The sequence below is a fragment of the Manacus candei genome, unplaced genomic scaffold, assembly GCF_025592945.1.
Source record: "Manacus candei isolate 608988 ecotype Guabito, Panama unplaced genomic scaffold, ASM2559294v1 h1tg000049l, whole genome shotgun sequence".
NCBI classification, from domain to species: Eukaryota; Metazoa; Chordata; class Aves; order Passeriformes; family Pipridae; genus Manacus; species Manacus candei.
In genome coordinates this window covers 1,349,372-1,365,117 of record NW_026138097.1, presented here as the reverse complement: position 1 = coordinate 1,365,117, position 15,746 = coordinate 1,349,372, and the positions used below count along the sequence as shown (strand labels likewise).

General features: G+C 40.3%; 1 protein-coding gene across 2 annotated transcripts in view; it reads right to left on the bottom strand.

Moving 5' to 3' along the window:
• The window catches only part of GLI3 (GLI family zinc finger 3), a 210,237-nt gene that overhangs the window by 24,050 nt on the left and 170,441 nt on the right, over positions 1-15,746 (bottom strand). The window lies entirely within an intron of this gene.

Below are 15,746 nucleotides of genomic sequence, written 5' to 3'. Positions count from 1 at the left end.
AATTTAAACACAGTGAGACAGACACAATATCCTGGTGAGAGGAAAACCTGCCTTATTACATTCCTGACCCAGGAGAAAGGATCTGCCCTTAGGACATAAAGAGAATCAGTGGGAGGGAAAAAAAAGTTATCTAATCCTAAAAATAAAGACAGTGGTTCATAATACAGCATGACCTTCTTTTAATCTCTGATATAGTAGTTATACAGTATGGATGTGATATAATACCAACAGGGCAAACACAGCTTGCTCCTCAGGCTGGGAACTGACTCCCTCAGCCTGTATCTGTTTCCAGCTTTTTGACAGTTTTTTGGTAGGCTCTGGAATATTCTGTAAAGTGAGTGGAACTTATAGGATATTGCGGGGATTCTTTCCCAATAAGATCACATCTTGTTCTTGTTTCATTTTATATACATATATTCACATATACAGTACAATTAAGTCTGCTAGCAGCAAAATGGAACTCCATCAAGGGCAATGTTTTACAGCTCTACCTTGATTTCCTGTGTCAGAGCATGCAGCTATAAAGCAATGGGTAGAAACTGCATCTTTATTTGCTAAACCTGAAAATTTAATAAATGACATTCTGCCAGAACATCAACATAAATGTTGTGGACATTAATCATTCCACTTTTACAGTGGTAGGAAAGATGTTTTGATGGCTCTCAGCTTTGTTTCTTCCCTGATGTTTTCTTCCATAACTCTGTCTAAAATCAAGTGCCTTCTCTTTCTTGAAGCTTGCATTCTTGTATTACTAGCTGGAAGGTTAATAGGTGAAGCTGGTATGTTACAGGAATTCCAGCTTCCTTTACTCTGTTTTTTTCCAGCTATATGGAAGTAATTTTTCAATGCGTGCTGGGCTTTACCAGCTCCTCCATCACTGATGCCTTAGTTCAAACAAGGTATCCCAGCTTCCATATTTTTGCAATGCTAAAAAAACCAAAACCCTCCACTTCTCTCTTCAACCACCTGTCCAATCTGTGACCTCCCAAGGACAGGCGAATCGAACAGAGAGGTGAAGAAATTGACAGTGGAAACCACGAGCCAGATGCTCAAATCAAGTGTTCTCTAAAGGGAACGTTTTGGTTAAGTCTTTGCCCTCCAAGGATAAGCCCTGAGAACTGAGAACTACTGAAGCAGGGAAAGATGTAACAAGATTACATGAGGATGACAAAGTCTGGGGCACTGAGGTGAACAAGCCTATAAGTAAGAAGTGCCCTAAAAGAGTACAGGGGGCTAACCACAAGCTGACCACTCCTGGTATTTCTCCCAGCCACCTTTTCCTACCTATCTGCTGTCTGCATTATTTCCCAGCTCTGGGTGCCCTCCCAACTGCCTCTACCACAGTGCACCCTCTGCCCAAATCCTGCAGGTTGTGCTACACACATTGGGTGTGTGTAGCACCATTGGGTGGATGCTGGTAAACTCTCCTCAAACTTCAACAAACTCCAGTATCTTTCTTGGTGTAAATTGTGTGTGTTTGAACACAAACTGAGAGCTGCACTGAGCATGTAAACTACTGTACAAACAGCATGAAAGCCTTTTGCTGCAGGGTTTTTCCTTTTTAAAAGGCAACCTTACAATGAGAACCCTATTACAACTTTCAGCTTTACCAAGACTTCAGCAAGGCACAGAAATCACTTTTACAAAAATAATCTTACGTATCTATGTTTGGCTCACTTTTACTTTGGGTTTTTTTATGCTCTTTACATTCAGGTGCTCAAATTACACCCATATTTTACCTGTCTTCTATACAAAGGTCACATGTGACAAATTTAGGGCAATTTGGTGCCTGTACAATAAACCAGAAGACCCAAGACAGACTAGCAAGGACAAAAGCAGAGGGAGAAAAAAGACAGGTGAAGTGTGCAAGAGAGATGGAGAATTGAAACTTGGCTCAAAAGGCCAGGGCTGGAAGAAGAAACTCAACAAAGGCCATTTGCTGATGGGTTTAAGACCCACTGCTAACTAAGTGACGAAACGGTGATGTTGTTCTTCGCAATGCAATAGGAAATGAAGGTGGTCTTCTCCCGAATCCTATATACCCTAGCCCTGCACTGATGATCTTCAGCCTGTTCCGCCTGCCTTCCTTTCATTCTTCTCCATCACACATGCACATAAGCTCTCCCCACAGGCTTTTTGAGAGGTGGCTACAGGCAGAAATTCTACAGTTTGAGCTGCAGGAAGAACTCCTGCCTTCAGGAAACAGCTCTACAGCATGACTGCAAGGAGGTGCAATGTCTGTTCAAGCTCACAAGAGAGGAGATCCGCATTGCAAAGAGCTCCACACTCCCCGCAAATCCCTTATTTATTCCTCTCTCAAACTAGTCAAAGCAATAGTGCACAAACAAGGGAGGGTTTTCCTACGGTTGGATGGGGAAGAGGTGAAAGACTGGCCTGTAACCAAACATCTGCCCTTCACTGGTTCTGAGTTTGCCAATGAATGGTGCCTAGAAAATGTACTAATACCTTCTAGAAGTGACTGAATAAGGAAGGATAGAAAACCACCTGAGGCTCAACTTCGAAATTTTCTGCTTCATGATCTTTGCATTTAAGGATAAAAATTGATTTTACGTGCAACTGCTACAGAATTTCCAGGAAAACCACGTTAAAATACTCCCTCACAGGCAGTATGCAATGTGAGCAACGGTTGACTTTCTCCTTTACAAATCTGGACTAACATACAGCTGTGTACAATCTTTAACAAAAACATACATGAAAAACAGGTCTTACCTTAGAAAAAAAAATAGAAAAACTTGAACAGTCTGATACTTAGCACTGATACAGGTGTTAGCGTAACACACTTAAAAGCATATATTCTATTTCTGGATTTTTCTCACTGGCAAAGAAAGACCACAGAGAACTCCTGCCAGCACACATGAGAAGGAAGTAATCAAAAAGAGGCATTACAATAAAGTATTTCATCCTATTTGCAAATAGTATGAAGAATGAAAATGCTGTCCTGGTTTTGAAAGAAGCACACTAGCACACACGAGGCAGAACTAAATACTTTGGATGTTTTCCCACATTTCTGCAGAAGACAAAAAACTATAGGCCTCCTTCCTGCCATCATAACTCATCTGACTTCAATGGAAATCAGACCTGCTGTATATATTAAACCTGAAATTAACTATTCCCCCACCCCATATTGTTTGGCTTTGATAAATTCCAGCCATTGCTCCAAGATGCACAGATCTTGGTTCTATGAGCTGCTCTGCTCATATGGGCTCTTATAGCAGGCTGGAGCCTATTAAATTCGATTTGGTCCAAACACATTGAGCTCCCTGCAGGAGTGGGGCTTAAGTAGCTCTTATAGTTAGTTATTGAGCTGTGGGTTCAAACTATGCTAAAAGTAATAATATTCTCCTTTAACACAGGGCACGTTCACAAGAAAATAAAATTCAAAGAGATTTCCAGTCTTTACATTCCACAGCACAGACCAGAGCGGTTGGAGCCAAGAAATAAAAGCTCAGGAGTAAAAATGCCTAGAGAAGAAAAAATGGAAGTAAAAAAGTACCCACCAAAATATCCCAACAACTGGTGCACCGAATGAATATATAATGCCAGAGCTGTTTTATGAAAATTGTGAGGCTTTAACAACAAAAATCTGTTAAAATTTACACTGCCTTTCAGTGCATGTGTTTGGAAATACACATCAAACAGTTTAGAATCAACAGACTCCGTGAATTAAAATGTAACCATATATCACAGCAGCTTCATATGATTTTATATTAGCAGAGACAAACTGCTTAATCCCATGAGCCAATTTAGAAATCTATGAAAGGATATAGCAAGACAGAATAAGGAAAAGCAAAAAAGTACAATTTTAACAAGATTTTGAAGTCTTCCAAACTCCCAGAGTGGTACAATAGGTCATCTGCCTATGCAGAAGGATTAGCAAAATACTTGATCCCTTACAAAAAAGTTAAACAACTGCCTCTTTTACTAAAAATCCTGTGCTTCTAAAAAGGGAAATAGCAAAGTAAATGTCAGATATTTAAATGGGATCTGCTTTTCAAGGTGTATTAAGCATCTGGGCACCAAGTATGTAGTCAGGACTTCCTGAACATGCACCTCCTTTAGTTTAACTTTGGACCAGATTTTGTAAAACCACGCACTTTTTTCTATTTTTAGTATTTGATTAATGATTAGAGCACAGTTAACACTGATCCACTGAAAGAAAACATATTCCTCAGCAGGATCTTCCTGTGTAAATCAATTGGTAACTCTTTCGAATTGTTTTTAAACATGTGTCCACGGACACATGGACACACACAAATTGTCTGTATGATAAAAATACCAATTCTTCGTTTGCAGAAAGAGACTACTGAAAACCAGGATCTTTTTGCAATAAATGCACTTAGTGTCTCCTTATACATAAACCATGAAAGCTGCAGTTCAAATTAGGAAATAATGCCAGATCCACTTTCTGCAATGAAAGGTACAAAATACCTCTAAGAAAACGCGGAATATAGTGATTTAAAAACTCAGAGCTCTTTTCTCAGAAACTACAAAGAAAAATTCTGGCAGTGATAAGCAATACCAAAATCTTTACTAGGCAATATATGTTTTAACATTTGTTCCATCACAGCGGAGATCCTGGTAGAATTAATCCAGCCTCAGTGGCTGACATAAGCAGGAATGTGTTAAAGCCATGACATCACAACTGAACTAGAGAAAGTATCTGGGGTGCTTCCTCCTAACACCTCTAAGAAACATTTCTAACAAGCTTCAGCATGTGCAACAGTTTATTGCTGCTCTGAGATCCCCCTTGGATTTTTTTTACCGGACATCCACTTCTAATTTCCCTTTTGCATCTGTGCTAGGCTTGGTCAGCCCGGTCACATCCCAGCAAATTCAGGACTAGCAAAGGTCTCTGTCCTGGGTTAGAAGTTAATCATCCTTGATGGTTCAGGCAGCAGCAGCAGCAGAGATTCACCTCTTTTTGCCACAGGATAACATTTTTCTATCCTCTCACATATGCCATAAACAGTCCTGCATTGTAGCTAGACTAAAGACATATGTTTGAGCTGATGGAATGAAAACTGTGAAGCATTTCTTATTAGAACATGGGGGTATCACCTAACACACTTAGGAAAGAGCCAAGGTCAATTTGTTTTCTGCCCCTGCATTCCACACACTAACTTTAATTGACCTCCAGTGAACTTACAGGTGCTTTTGGTAACTAAAAATCAATCCTAAATAGTCTGGTTTATCTCAAAGATTTGTATCTTCTCCTATATACCACTGTGGAACCGTCTGAATGGGACAGACTTGTGCTGGCAGTCAACCACAGAAGTCTGCAGAAGTAAAGGAGAAGGCAGTCCTGTAATCTCTGTAACTCTTGCTCATCCAAAAACTTACCAGAGTTGGAGCCTGGCACTTTCAGAACATGATATAAAACACACTTCTTTGTTCATTTTTTTACTAACCATAAGTGTCGGAATTCCGTCGGCAATTAGTTTACTGGCTGGTAATCCCTTTGCTCTGATCCATGCAGAGAGAGTGGTTGCACTGGAGGAAGGTGTCCAAGGCTCTGGCTTTGCAAAGTGAAGTGTTCTCTTGATTTAAATTACAGTGACCAAGCCTGAAAACTTTTTACTTGCCTTGCATAATGAAGTAAGCTAAACTCACTGTTAAACACTCTAAGCTGAGTGCAATGTAGCAAATGGTAAAATACTGCAGGCAGGGTTTTCCTGGTTATCTGCAGTAATATTAGGAATAGTTTAGGCACAAGAAACATATGCAAACACTATCCCAATGGTTGTGAGATACAGGAATATACATCATATGATAATTAGCACTGAAAACAGTTTAAGGGATAAAGCCTTTATTTCACTAAATTTAAGAAATCTTACACTTAACAACAACAGCAAAAATAACTGCATACTCATAGCATACTAAACTTCTCTACTCTCAGCTCTCATACAGAGGTACAGAACCCTTGTAGTAATCCTGCCTAGTGCTGGTAACTGGCAAAACAATCTACAATGCACAGTTCAGAGCTGCAGGGACACCTTTTCCCTAGCAGGAAATGTGTCCCCATCAGGCCAGGTGGGCTTGATTAGTTTTGACATATATGTATTGTTTAAGGTATTCTGAAACAAAGGGACAGAGAAGCTCCTATAAGCAGCCAAACTCTCAAACCCATTTTTGACTAAGTTTCCTTCAGTTCTAGGCAAAGGCTTTCACAGGAAAAATACAGTCACTACCATGCTCACATGTGCCGTGAAGAGCGAGATACTACCTTTTCAATTAATTCAGCCTAAATAATGTGGTTTTAAGTGATGCGCTCCAATCCTGGATTCCTCTAATAAGGAAGCATCAGAGCTAAATAAATACAGGAAAGACACTTGTCCTTCACGAATCCTAAAATAATAAAAAGCTACAAAACCATACTGGGCCTCCCTGGATGCATTCAAGGTGTGTTGTCCTTATCTAGTGGGAATCATTGCTGGGGTAAGGTGCTAACGAGAAGCAAAGGATGGACTTATCTGTGCTGTGCTTCTCCCTGAAAATTTAGTGAGTGCCTACCTGCTGCTGTGCTGCTGCTGCTCTTTCTTTTAGTGCGTTCTTGGCACATGTAGGAGAGGATAAAAGCCTAATGGGTGCAAGTGTCAGCACAATATAAATTGCTGCAACGAAAAACTTGATGCATGGCTTGGGATCTGAAAGAAGAATGTCCACCATTGTTTGTGATTATGGATCACATCACAATCTAATAGCAATTTTTATTTAATCAATAATTTCCATGCTGAACAGACAGCCCTGTTACAGAGAATCGACAAGCAGGTACTGATAGCGACAAGGCTTGTTATTAATCTTTACCCTGCCAACATTTCAACCAAACTACTGGAAAAAAGCACCACCAAGATGGATTTAGAAGTAGTTCTTTCTCTTTCTTTTCATCTCATTTCTTTTCTTTCTTTCTCTCCTTCTCTCTTTCTTTTTCTTTCTCTCTTTCCCTTTCTTTCTCTCTTTTTTCTTTCTTTCTCTTTCTCTCTTTTCTTTTTCTTTCTTTCTCTTTCTCTCTTTTTCTTTTTTCTCTTTCTCTCTTTCTTTCTGTTTCTTTTTTCTTTCTTTCTCTTTCTCTTTCTTTTTCTCTTTCTTTCTCTCTCTTTCTCTTTCTTTCTCTCTTTTTCTTTCTCTTTCTCTCTTTCTTTTTCTCTTTCCTTCTTTCTTTTTCTCTTTCTTTCTTTCTTTCCTTTCTCTTTCTCTCTCTCTTTATCTCTTTCATCCTTTGTTTTCTTTTTAGCTACACAGTCCCATTACCCGTCTCCCTTTCCAGGTATGTAACGTTTCATACACTTCATATTCTAAGTTTATTTGAAAAACCTGGGGCTTGAATTACACAAAAAGGCAATTCATATTAAGCAATTTCACAAATCAGTGGGACCTAGCCCAGTGCTGAGTGTTAGCCATTATAGGCTAATAAATCATACTTTCTCTTTGAGATGTCAATCGCCAAAGTGCTTTGTAAAAATGTTGGCATCTGTAATTCAGCGAAGCCTTTTCATCTTGAAATAAGATGCTCCAGACTGATAACAAGAATAATCCTCTCTTGATCAAAAAAAAAATCTGCATTTTACCAATTAAAGCTGCTGCCAGAAGCCAAACGGAGCAGCACTGAGACTCCACTGTAGTTTATCTCTGCTAAACACAAGGAGGGATACAGTTAGAGCTTTGTTTCATTTTCAGCTTGACTACTTTATCTCGTGAAGAACTGCTGCATCTCAGCCCTGCGATACACATAAGAATGGTATATGCAGACCTCATACCTACAGTGCAAGCCACCAGAGGACCCCCTCCTGACAAAACCACCACCCACTCATTTTATAGGTTAGGTACTCGACACCTTGAAGAAAAGTCATGCTCACACTAAAGCTTAAGCACGGGAAATACACTAAATTAGTTTTGCCATGATAAAAGGCCCATTTGCTTTTTTTTTCTTTTTCCTTCTGTTAAGAGGTTACACAAACAATAGAGACTGCAAAAATGAATCCATGCAGCCCAGCCCTCTCAAAACCAAATGCAGAATCTGCACTCACACTCTTTAACTTGCCTGTCCCTGCTTCCATTCGTGCATGCTAATCTGACACTTTTGTCTCAGAAAAAGAACTTTCACATGCAGCTGGGCCAGGACTCATATATTTCTATTATTCCCAGCATTGGTTTTCTATGGGTGGATCTTTTGGGTAGATATATGGGTGACAAAAGTGGTCCAGAGACACACCACACCAAACACATCAAGGCAGATCTTCCACTGGTTCACCCTAATAACACAGGTTTCATAACAGCAAATCACTTAACAGTAGCAAGGCATGAAAAAGCGGCACAGAAAGAACAACTCTTGTCCAGGCGAATCTGTTTTGTCCTAGCTGGTTGGCTAGGACTGAAAGGTACTTGGAGTCTATGCACAAGCCCAACCCTCCTTGCAGCTACAAGGCAGCAAAAAAGCAGGCAGGGACTTACTTCCCTTTTCTCTCTTCTCCATGATATGCCAAACAAGAGTCAGGAGCCAAAGAGTCAATTCAGTTTGCAGCTTTACTCTTGCCTATGCAGTTGTTACTCAGACAGCATGAGCTCTCCTGGAAGAGCTGGCAGCTTCTTACCCTACACTTTTCCCCAAAACTGGAAGTCACCTATGATATCACCAGTGAACCTGGAAGAGTTCACTAGCTGAACTCTCAGGTAAAATAAACACTTCCAATAAGTACGTATATCCATAAACCCCCTAAATAGTGCTGCGTGATTAAAAGCATGGCCCAAGGTCAAACCCTGCTCCCTGCTATGCACAGCCCTTTCCACCCCAAGTGCCCACTTACTATGGTTAGAGTGGCTAGAGTAACTACTCAGGGCGCAGGAGTACTGTTCATCCCTATCCACAACAGTGAAAAATAAGTGTTATTTAAAGGACATGCCATAGTTTAGCAACCTCTTTCAGGGACACCAATTCAAAGACAATGATTTTGGCAACTCATACAAACAAGCCGTGGCAGCAGCAGTCTAACAACAAGTTTTCCTAATGCTGTGAAAGAAATGCTAATTACAGAGGAATTAAAATAAAAAAATGATTACATTTCTCTCTCTAAATCCCCTCTTAATACTTCACAGATTAGAGTGGATTTATTTTTTTGTAAACCTTTCTCTATCAAAAAAAAATCCCCACTTTATTTTTTTTCCCCTTCTCCTCTGTGATTCATCAAAAGCCAGACTCTAGGCAGGGAAACTGCCGATGTGCTTGTGTAGTGGAGTGCTTAAGAAGACCCGAGCCAAAGCACAGCTGGCCTTTGGGTCAAGCCCAGAGTGAGTAAGATCTCTTCACAAGGCAGCACTGATGACTTTTAACACTGCTGGAAGGCAAAGGGCATCACGGTGACTGGCGCAGAACAAGGATGTGCTGAGAAGGCAAACAGGGGCCGTGCCAGACCCTGAGGGCTTCTGAGGCTCCCAGAACAGCAGCGAGGTCTGTCTGCGGTTACTTAACCTTAAAACCCAACAGCTCTTAGATGGTTACCTTTGACGGGGGGTTAAAGACTTGATTCATTTAAACAACTCTGTGTTAGGTACCCAGACAGAAACCAAGAGAGAATGAACATGTAGTCAAGGGTACAGATCTGCTTACTAGCTTTCCTATGCCATGTAATAAATTGCTGGACTATAAATGATTAAACCATTCTCACACAGTTCAAAACAATGGATTCAGCATCTTATAATCCGGCACAGTGAGGTGGTGTCTTAATTAGAACTCAGCTTTTAAACAGGCAGTGACAAAGAGATTTCAAAATTTAAAAACTTCTGGACAGATGTTCCTCATGATTATTTGCTATAATCTCTTCTCCCTTTCTCTCCTCCCCCTTGTTACCTCACAGCTACAAAGATCAAATATACTGAAGGAATGCACAAACTGGAAAAAAACCTTCCTATGGCACTTGCCTCTGAAACAACTCCCCGCCTTCTTCATGTTGTCACAACTTTCAGCCCAAGCCCTGGGCTTGTCTCACATGAAGAACTGATTTCTCTTGGCCACAGAATTGCTTCTCCAGGTATGACTTAGAATCTGGACTCCAGTGAGTAAAAAATAAAAGAAAATGAAGGAGAATAAAACCACCAGCAAAACCTCCTTTTTTGCTGTACGTAAAACATTCTCCTTTTGTCACGAAAAAGAAATATTACTATAATGGATTTCATGTTCTTATCTACACCTTACTCTTCAATTTAAAGGAAATATTTCTGAACCTTTCAGGGCAGTAGCTGTCACTGCCATGCACAATGAGACTGCGAATGGGCTGAAGCCTCTCTGTGTTACTGCATTAGAGGCAAATAAAACTATAATGAAAATTTACTGAACACTGCCTCTGAAAAGAAGAATTAAAAATTAAGTAAATCCCTGCACTTATTTTGAGAAACACACAAACTGGGATGCGTAAAAACACCCCTCTGGGATTGCAAGAGACTTGCTTTCACAAAGTTGGGTCTTCACCTACATCACAACCATTTGGCAAGCACACCTCCAGCACTCAGAGAAAAGAAACCACTAATGCAGAAAAGATAATCTGGCTGTTAGTGCAGATGTGTGTAATTGCCTCCTTTTAGGCATTGATGCCTACTTGCACAGCTGCACCCAGCTTTGGCAGCTGGAGGCTGTTTGCTCACAGGGCAGTTTCTCCTCTTGCAAAGTGGTGAGCAATGCACAACTCCCAGGGTCACTTACAGGACTGCCACTGCAGCTAGTACTCAGGGGAACTGCTTTAATCTGGCTTACTGACCTATTGCAGTTAGTTCTTTATTTAGAGAAGAACAGTGAAGCTTTCTCCAGTCCCTACCTACTGCTCTCCTATAGGAGAGGAGCTGAGAAGAAGCCGCAGGCCAAAGACAGCATGGTAGCAGAGAAGTGAGACTTTCAAGTCTCTGGACTTTGAGTGTCCTTATTTCTGGGTATCCAAAATGACCTGCTGCAAAGAGGCCTAATCCTTAAGAGAGTGGTGTGTTCCCCACCTCCTGATCAGTCGTGTCTACAAGTGTTTTGAGGTGCACAGCATGGATTAAGGCACCTCATATCACTACAGATGCCCTAAAACCTGAGCAGAGGCCAGCTGTGGGCACAGTCCAGGTTTTATGTAGGTCTCCGTGTATTGCGGGTCAACTTCTGTTGGTCAGAGCTGAACCAACCCTTTTCTGTAGGAACAGAGAGCAAAAGCATTAAGAAACTCAAGACATGGAATTTCACGTTAATGGTTCTTCTGAGTACCCTCAGTGCACTGCTATTACCTTGGAACAAGTGAGTACCTGAGAAACACAAGGAGATTCCCTCTAGTGCAATAAGGGAGGCAGGTAGAGCAGCACAGCAGTTGCCCCAGGGATTGCCCGGGGAGTGCTCCAGTCACTGGGGCTTTGCAAACAGACAGGAAGACTTCAGCAAATGAAATCCTGAATGTAAGCCATTGCTGTCAGTTTAGGGCTTTTTGATCTCATCTAATCAAATGTAACAACAATGAGAGAATTTTATTGCTGTACAATTAAGGAGAAAACACTAACAAAAAACAGCTCTACAGTTCTTCAAGCATGTTTTTGAATAAAAAATAATTATCATCAAGGCTACACAGCAAGGGGGATGAGAAATAGGCAATGCTGCGTTTTTCTGATTGCCATTGTATTAATATTTAACAATAACTTCAGTCATTTCCTTGAAGGATAATTTTCTTAAACAAACTTTTATCTTTACTGTCTAACCCTTTTGCAATATTTTATTCTTAAACTGATTTCTGGGGGGAACAAGAAAAGACAAACTGCAACAAAAAGCAGATTTATAAATATATACAATATCTTATTAGCTTCTGGGCGCTCAAGTGCATTTATCGCATATTTAAAACAAACTTGAACTCAGCTAAGCCCAATTATAATATCTCGCTGGGCAGAGAAATTAATTAAACAGCTGAATGATAAAGACCCCAGCAGCAAACTAAGGCTTTAAAATAAATAAGATCTTTTTTTTGAGGAGAAGAAGGAAAAGAAGGAAACCTATAATACACATTTTAAACAGTAATGTAACCAACCTTTTCAGGAGTGCAACACACTGTAAGTAAGACTACCTGGCAGGGGAATGCGGTGGCAGCTCACCAACTTTGTGCTTTGCTAATGTGCAACACACACACCCCTTCTGCATCAACTTCAAATAACCCTGGGATCCCAGCAGTGCAGCTCAGCGACAACCAGAACAAGGGCAGAACTTGTCAGGATTTAAGAGCTTTCAGCAAAACCCTTCAATTGCAGCCGGTACCTTATTCCATAGAAGGATATCAATTATAGATAGTGACTTGCTTTAACAGTGCAGTCGGTACTGTCAGAGGCTAGATAGACAACCATGAAGAATCATGAATCTTTCTATTAACTGTAAGAGAAGGAGGGGGGGAAAGGATGGATAGGTGTTATAAATAAGGCAGAGTGAATGGTTTAACACCTTGCCTTTTGGTGTATGTATCATGAAAATTTAACCATGCTGAATTCTAAGTGGCACATATCGCTTGAAAATATGAGCACCCATGCCAAAATCATTGCAGTGTCAGACCCTTCTGGGTGGGTCAATAATGATTCTTTTAGGTAGCTTTTCAGTTATTTATTCATAGCAGCCCAGGTTCTGCCAATAAATTTAGACAGAAAACCTTGTCTCTTGGGGCCTAAGAACACTTTCACTGGCACTCACATTTTACCCTAACAACTGCAGGACTTTGCTACAGAAAGTAATGCAGAAAAATGACATAAAATGCTGGCTATTGTGCCCAAAATTGCAATTTCTGCTCTAAAGCTATATTCAAACACAGATTTTGTTTGCATTTACCATTTCATATATGCTATATCACACATCATTTTGTAGTGCAGATACTACTAGAATCCTACAGTTAATTTTAAGGTAAATTGTGTCCCATCATTCCCCAAAAATAAAGCTATCCTCATGTGACAGAAAGACCAGAATATGCACAAACTCATATTTACCTTTTTCAAAACACATGCATATGTGCTTGTACATACACCCTATACATAATAGGAGTAATGACATCCACAATATGGACTGTGTGCACCGTGTATTGTAAAAAACCTATTCTGAGCTCTGCTCAATCTGGCATGACTAGAGTTCACACAGAGGTATCTAACCCTTTAGAAAACAAAAAAAAAAACAGCTAGAAACATACTTCCATCTCTTTCCTTAACACTGCACTTTAACACTAAAATTTCAGTGCTTTGGGATGCAAGACTAGGATAACACTCTGTTCTGGGTCTGATCTCTTACTATTATGTATGGTTACGACCAGTACGGAAAGATGGCAGATTTACCTGGATGAGTTTTGTTAGGGCAATTAAAGCCTTTATTGCCTTTATCTACGACAGTTGCCCCTGCCTTGGTGATTACTACTCCAGAGCAGAAGCAACAAAACAGGATGTTTATCTATACTTTTGACATCCTGTCCAGCACCGTACTTCAAAATCTTCAAGCTCTTCAAGCTTGGCTGGAGCAACTGAGTCTGCCAGTGGGTTGGGAATCACCAGGAGAACAGCAGCACGTGCAGCCAGGAGAGGCGTCGTGGCAGAGCTCTGCTGCAAGATTTGGAGTCTCAGGCACCTCCAGACAGCACCAAACAGCCTGATGTACGTGGCCACAGAGCTGCAGGGTGAAAGACCTCATGCCCATAACAGGTGCTTTTCTTCTCTTTCGTTTGAGCAGCATCTAGCACCATGAGACTGTGGACTTGACAAGGCCTCCAGCTGCTACTGCAGTGTAAATATTACTGAGTAAAGGATGTACACAGGCCTCTGAGACACATACAATGGCAGGCACGCACATGCACATGCCAAGGCAGGAACTCAGGAACAGTGCTGACACTGATTTAAGGGCAGTTACAGCAATTTGTATCTACTTGGATTCACCTACCAGTAGTTGGGTAGGAGGCATACATGAGCCACATCATTGGAGAGATTTTCAAAGGCCTAACTGCTGCTCAGGGACTGAACACTTTTTGCCAGAGTGACACACCTAAGCAAAACCAGGACTGCCCTCCCATGAAGCCCTACTGAGACCAGACTTCCTTTCCCTAGTTCCTGCAGGTGTACATCAGAGGGCTGTGGCAATCAAGGGCAGACGAAATGCGTGAGAGATAGACTGGGGTGAGCGGCCAGACCTTCAAACAGAGTTAGATGTCTAAAGTCCTTTGCAATTCTGGGCAGAAATAACTTGTTCAAGTCCCCTCAGCAGGGCTCTGCCAGAACAGCAAAAGAAATCACAAACCAGGGCCCCATCACTGAGTCCTGCTGACTCTTACAGTATGATCTGTGCTACTTAAATGTGATGGTTGCGATGATGAATTTATTGTCTTCAGGGTATCGAGTCAGGACTTGCACCTTGTAGTCTTAAATGTCATCATAACATACCTGCCTTCTGAGCCCTGCCAAAATGAACTACTGGTATCACAGAAAAATTTCTTATATTCCTTTTTTTATGTGCAGAGAAACCCATTTCAGATGTTACAATTGTGCAGAAGTTAAAGAAATACACATTTTTCCACTCTTGCTGTTGACAATTATAATGCAGTCAAAATGCTAAAAAATCCCACCAAAACCAACAAACGAACTTAAACTCCAAAACAACTAGACTATCACACTGTCAATTTAATTCACTTTAAAATATAAAATATGAGGTATTAGCTAACAAGTTCAGTGCAATTCCATTAAATTTTACATCTGAAACATTAAAAATCCTCTTCTTTTTTTTCATTACCAAGGGCACCTTTATTCTGAATTTGTCTCTCATTTCATATATTTTGATGCATATTATTTATCATCATCACTGGGATACTGAGAAAGGTTTGCCAGGTATCATAAAGCTTCAGCCTTACAATCAGTAGCAGATATAAAGACTGTGCCTAAGCAGAGCCCCACATGATGTCAATTGGTCTGTTTGCACAGAACCAATTCAAAGATCAACATTTGATCTTTTAATTTAAATGTGTCCAACTCTCTGCAGCAGCCATTTGTGTGGCTTTTCTTCCCAAAAAGATACTGTGACACCAAAACAGTTTCTCCTCACATTTCATTTTGGCCTATTTAAATGTTAGGGAATTATTTGTGCAAAATGTCTCCAAAGGATTATTTAAAAAATGTCACATTTTCTACATTATTTTATTTTTTTATAGTCTTTCATTTATCATTATTGTTGTTACTGCTGCTGCTACTATTTAATAATAACAAGAACCCAAAAATACATCTTGATGAATAACTGCAACAACAAGAGGTTCTTGCACTCCAACAAGTGAAAGCTGGCATTGCTTTTACTAAAGTCAGCTTTGCAGGATCAGTTTACCATTTTGCATATTGTTTGGAAATATATGGTGAGGTGTGCTTTGTTTATTTTGGGTGAAAAATTAAATTTTTTCAACAAGCTATTTCAGTAGTACTGGCCACATTTTGCAATAGATTTTGCCCGATGTCCAGGAAAGTATTAAACTGTTTGCTAAAATAAATACAACTCTGACACACTGGTCATCTGCTGAAGATGTTCCTCTCTGTTCTGTACAAGGAATTCACTTTTTTCAGAGTATTCAATATGTTCTGCAATGCCAGTAATTAAGAAAGGTGCTGTTAGCTAAGGAGGTTGGAAATGTGGGGGGATTGTACTTGCCAGGTTATATTCCAGATTTTGTTTGCTCATTTTCTAGCTTAGAATGCTACAAAAGAGTAGAAATCATTTGTTTTAGAGA